Source organism: Symphalangus syndactylus, chromosome 19, assembly GCF_028878055.3.
Source record: "Symphalangus syndactylus isolate Jambi chromosome 19, NHGRI_mSymSyn1-v2.1_pri, whole genome shotgun sequence".
NCBI classification, from domain to species: domain Eukaryota; kingdom Metazoa; phylum Chordata; class Mammalia; order Primates; family Hylobatidae; genus Symphalangus; species Symphalangus syndactylus.
This window is the reverse complement of record NC_072434.2, coordinates 83,075,075-83,081,350: the sequence shown is the minus strand read 5'-3', so window position 1 is coordinate 83,081,350 and position 6,276 is coordinate 83,075,075.

Here is a 6,276-nt window from a genome sequence, read left to right as displayed (position 1 = left end):
CATACTGTTTGGGAGTGGGGATAAAACAGAAACACTTAAAATGAGAAAATTTCACAAAAAATCTAAAATGTCTAGCTTTCTTAATATGACAACACTAGATTTGCAATTCTGAATGACAGCATTTAGTTGGAGCTACATATAGGTTGCCTCATTTCTAATTTAGATGGTCCATGTTACATCACTGGCCCTCGTAGGTATTCCTACCAAAATTATGGCTAATATGTGCAAGCTGGGAAGATTTTTCAATTGTTTAAATTGATGCATAACATGCATACGATAAATTGCATATATCATAAATCTAGAGTTTCATGAAATTTTACAAGGTAAATAAAGCCATGTAACCATATAGGACATAATCAATACCCCAGAAGCTTCTCTTATGGATATCAGTTATTAACTTACACACAAAAGTAAATAATATTCTGAGCCCTCATATTATATAGAATAGTATATATATATATATATATATATAATAGAATAGCTTTGCCTGTTTAAACTTCACATACTTTAGATAAAGCACATGCTCAGTATTATGATGAAATAGCAGTAGTATCAGTTTTCTTCTTCATTGATGTATGGGATTCCATTTTATGAATATATTAAAAGTATTTTTCCATTTTAGTGTTGATACACATTTTAATCAATTCCAGATCTTCGTTGTAAATAAGGAAGCCAACACAAATATTCATGTACATGGCTTTTGATGATACAAACATTCATGTACATGGCTTTTGATGACTTATGGCCACATGTCTGTTGGGTAGATTCCAGTAAGTGAAACTGTCGAGTCACAGAATATGCTTTTATTCAGTTGAGTGAATAGTGCAATTTTTTTTTTTTGCCCAAATTTGTACTTCAGAATATTTGAGAGTTAGATGCTTTTATTTAGTGTCAATTTATTTTGTATTTATTTTTAGTCTATTCCATTAGGTATGAATGGGTATCTCATTTTGGTTTTCATTTGAAAATTATTGATGACAAATGATGCAAGAATTTTCTCATAGGGTTATTGAGTGTTTTCTCATAGGATTATTGGGCGTTTTCTCATAGGATTCTTGAGTATTTTCTCATCATCTTTAGTCAACTGCCTATTCAAGACTATTTTCCATTTTTCTCCTTTTTTTCTTCTTTTTTTTTTGAGACAGAGTCTCACTCTATTGCCCAGGCTGGAGTGCTATGGCACAATCTCAGCTCACTGCAACCTCTGCCTCCTGGGTTCAAGGGATTCTCCTGCCTTAGCCTCCCGAGTAGCTGGGATTACAGGCATGCACCACCATGCCCAGCTAGTTTTTGTATTTTTAGTAGAGACGGGTTTCATCATGTTGGCCAGGCTGGTCTCGAACTCCTGACCTCAGGCCATGCACCCGCCTCAGCCTCCCAAAGTGCTGGGATTACAGGCGTGAGCCACCATGCCTGGCCAATTATTTTCCATTTCTTTGAGAGGGTTTTCCCTCTTTTCTTATGGATCTGAAGGAATTCTTCATACATTTTGAATACAAGTCTATTGTTTGATATATGAAAATTATTTGAAAACAAAAGTTATTAATTGTAAGAAAGCCGAAGTTATAAAAACCATCATGTCTGCTTAGTGGGCTTTCATTTCCTTCAACAAATCTTTGTTTGCCCCAAGATCATGAAGATAATCTATCATGTTATCACTAAGCAGTTTTATAGTTTACCGTTCACATTTAGGACAAAACTCTGTCTGGAGCTGCTATCTGTCTTTGTGAGGTAGTTTTTAATGTGTTTTTCTCTATAGGTATCAAATAAACCTAACATCTTTTACTGGAAGACTATTGTTTCATTCCCTGTATTTCAGTGACATTTAGGTAAATCAAATAACTATATGTGTTTAAGTGTTTCAGGAACCCATTTTTCTTCCACTGATTGATTCATCTTTACTTTCGCCCACATCAAGTTGTTTTACTTGTTATGGCATTATAGCAAGTCTTGATATCAGGTAGTATATGCTTTCCAAATTTTATCTGTTTAAATATTGTAGAATCAGTTTTCAATTTCAACAAAACTGCTTATTGGAATATTTATTGGGAATATATTAATTCTATAGATAGATTTATGAGATATAAAATATTTACAAGTTGAGTAATTTAAACCTTGAACATGGTATACCTTCCATTTATTGATATCATCAACAATTTGTCTTGGAACTGTGAGGTACTTTTCGGAGTCACTTAAACAATTTTAGTAAATGTATTTCTTGGTATTTGATGTTTTCTGATGTTATTTTCAGTGGTTTCTTTTTAAATTGCAATATTTAATTACTTTTTACTAATATGACCTTATTTTGTCCATTTTTTCAGTGGACCTATTAAACTTATGTATTCAATTTATTTATTTCCAGATTTTTGAATATTCTGTATTAAAACAGGAAATAACAATATTATAATTTTTCCCTTATAATACTTTTATTTTTTAAATCCTGTCTTTCTATTATGTGTAGAGCTTTGGCCCAATTTGAATAGAAATTGTAATAGTGGATTTTTTTCTCTCATTCTTCTTTTCAGGTGGAAAGCATTCAATATTTTATCAGTAAGTATAAGTTGCTTTGTAGCTTGTTTTTAGCTAATATTTATCAGATTAAGAATATCCATTTCTACTTAAACGTATTTTGAAAATAGCTATAAATTATGATATGTTGTGTTGTTTTCAGGTGCATTTGCTGGTTTTATTGAGAGGATAACATACATTTTTCTCTTTATTCCGTTAATTAAAGAACTTCTTGCAGTCCTGAAATCAGTCACAGTTGGTCAGATTTCCACATTTTAGATTTTCCTATTTACATATTGCTGGATTCCATTTACTAATTCTTTTTAAGTTTTACATATATGTTTATGGGAGAGATTTCCTTGACATTTATTCCATCAAAGCCTTGTCAGGTATCACTATCAACAGGTATCAGTATCATAATCCTGTGGGCCTCATGAAAGAAATTATAAAGTGTATTTCATCTTATAATTCCCTGGAGAAAATTTTATAAGATTAGTATTAAATATTTTCTAAATTTTCAGAAGTCATTGATGAAGCATGTAGGCAGAGATCATTTATTCATTTATTTCATGAAAGAGTCTGACATAAATTTAATTTCTTGACTAGATAAAGGGTATCCAGATTTCCTGTCAGTTTTACGTTTTTTATTTCCAAGGAATATGCTTATTGCACCTAAGATTTCAAGTCTAATTGAAAAAAATTGCTTATATTATCTTCTTTCCTTCTTAATAACTATGGGAACCGTAGTGATGCCCCTTTTTCTTTTCTGGTGTTGTTATTGGTATTTAGTTTCTCCTGTTCTCTTGCTCTCTTTCCCTTATTAAATTTTTTAGATTATAAATTTTATTCATTTTATAAAAGAGGAAAATTTTGTCTATTATGTTTTTTTCTGTTTTGTATCTGCTTTCTATTTCATTGATTTCTGCTATTCATTCTTTCGTTCTTTCACTTTATTCTGGCTGTAATAGAATCATTGATTATGGATTCTGGATGTGGGTGCTTAAGTCAGTGACCTTTAGACATCTATGTATCTAGTTATTTACCTATCTATCTGCATTCAAGGCCATAATTTTCACCTAAGCACTGTTCTAGCTGCATTTTGCATATTATGTCTTTTTTATTACATTCAGTTAAATATTTTTTAAAACTTATAAAAATTACTTTTAACTGTGAGTTATTTTGAAGCGTTTCCTTTAATTAACATTTGGACATTTTCTATTTTTATGTGTGTGTGTGTGTTATTGAATTCAAAAATTCATCTGTGGTAAGAGAATATACTCTGTGTGAGTCCAATTATTTGAAATTGGTTGAAGTTTGCTTTCTGGCTCTTATAGAATATGTTTTCACATTCTTTTCATGTATATGTTTTGAAATTGTTTCCATGTATAATTGCAGTTACTGGGTATTCTTATTAAGCTGAATCTCTTAATGTTAAATTCAAATATTCAAATTATTTTTTATTTTTTGGTTTGCTTGTTCTATGATTTACTGGAAAATTATATTAAAATCTACCATTTTCATTTGTGAATGTATTTACTTCTCTTTTTTTGTTTTGTTACTTTCACTTTCCTTTCCTAGGCAGATAGAGTAAGAGACAGATTGCTTTCATTTAATCATGTATTGACCCAACCTGAGGTAAGGTTGCATGTCTGCTAAGCCTTAGTCTAGCTCTAATTAATCCCCAGTCCTAGGACTTAGCTAACAGGAAAAGTGGTCCAACTGGGAGGCTGGTGCAATCAGTAGGGTGTTACCCACTGCAGGGACCTGGACCCTAAGCCTTCAGTGCTGTTATTCAGATAACTTTTGTTTTGTCACTTAGCTTCATGTCCCAAATAATTTGTGAATTTGACAAATATTTTGAGGGGCAACCTGACAGGCCAGAACTTCAATTAATGACTCTTCGTAGTAGAATTCTGGTCTCTTAATGTGTCATTGTTATAATTATTGTTTTCATTCTAGTTTTATGTAACGACCAAAAGCCCTGCTTGTTTTTTCACCTTCAGTTTCACATGTTTGTCCAAATCATGGGCATCTCGGCCCCTTACCTGTGTTCTGGTTAAAAAAATAAATAAAAGTGGCTGCAGAATGCTGGCTACCCTCTCTCCACGGAAATGCCTTCTCCAGCATTTTAATTTGCCATTTCCCAGCAGTTCTCTGATAACTTCATACACATAATTTGTGTTTTTATGTAACTTTTTCAGTTATTCTCAGCAGGAATTTTAGTTTGTCATTAGCAATTCCATGGTATCAAGAAGCTTAAGTAACTCTCAGAATTTTAAATAGATACACAAGGAATTGAATTTTCAAATCCAGGTTATCCTCACTTCCAAATGACCCTTATACATGCTCCATAAAGAGCAACATATATGTGAATATGTGCCTTCTCCATTTGAAACATTGTATAAGAAGCTTTCAAATATGTGATCTCATTTAGCAATGGTCATATCAACTATTATTATAAATGAGGAAATAGCAAGAGGGGAGTTAACACTGAAAATTAGAATACTAATAAGTGGTAAAATCAAGACTCAATTTGAAACTACCTAACTTCAAAGCACTGTGGAGACAGTGACAAAATGAAAACAAAGAAGGTTTATAAAATGACTAACCAAATAATTTACACTCCAACTTCACACCATAGTTATGGTGACGCTACAACTTTAGCAGTGTGATCCTATTTAACACCAATTAGGTGTATTAAAAGTTTGAACTATTAAGACGTAGATCCTAGTTACTTTTTCTGTGTTAATAGCTTAAAACAATCATGTATTATCTCTCAGACTTTCTAAGGGTTAGGAACACGGCATGGCTCAGAAGGACCATTCAGGTTGAGGAACTCTCATGAACTCTCATTTCAAAGGATTTTTCACTCCTATTTGAATGCATAGGCTGAAAAGACTCAAATAGCCGGGATTCCTCAGGCTGCTCCATCTGTATATGTTTTCCCTGTATGGTCTTCTCAGTATGGCAGCTTCAGAATAGCTGAGCTTCTAACCTGATGACTCATGGCTCCAAAAGGCACATGAACCAAGAGAAAGATTCTAGCCAGTTGGCTTGTTGCCTTTCATGATCTCGCCTCAGAAGTCATGCACTGTCCTCTTCTCTGGATTCTATTGGTCAAAGCAGTTACACAGGTTCATTCAGTTTCATTGGGAAGAAACATAGATCCTCCCTCTCAATGGAGAAATGTTGGAATATGTATTGGTGCAGCCATCTCTGAAAAATACATTTTGCAGTATCTATGCTGTCATAGATTAAAAAAATAAAAATATAATGTTTTCTAGTTTCTTGAAACTAGAAACTATGTTGACTAAGTAGAAAATAACATTTCCATACAAAGTAAGTAAAAATTGACTTACCAGTTGAGGATGTATCACTTTAAAATAAAAATAAAAACACAAGTTTCCAATCTTAAATTCTAGGGCTTTTATCAAGGTAGAGCAACAGTAAGGGATCTGTGGCAGTTGGATTCCCTTTGGTTTTAGGGAGATGGTAATTTATCAAAAAACGTATATATAAAAGCTCCCTAAGATGATTTATTTACATGTGTCTCTGAATTTTCCCTACTGTCTGAAATAAAATTTCCTCTTGCTGACAAGTGAAAGAAACACTAGCCAGAACTAATCAACCTTAAGTGAACATCTGTGAATAGATCCTAGCTGTAGATTTATACCCTGTCACATGGCCATTAGCACAGTTACATCTTACTATTTATGAAGCATTTTTCACTTAGAAATATCTATCTTCAGCAGCTAGTAGAATATGTGT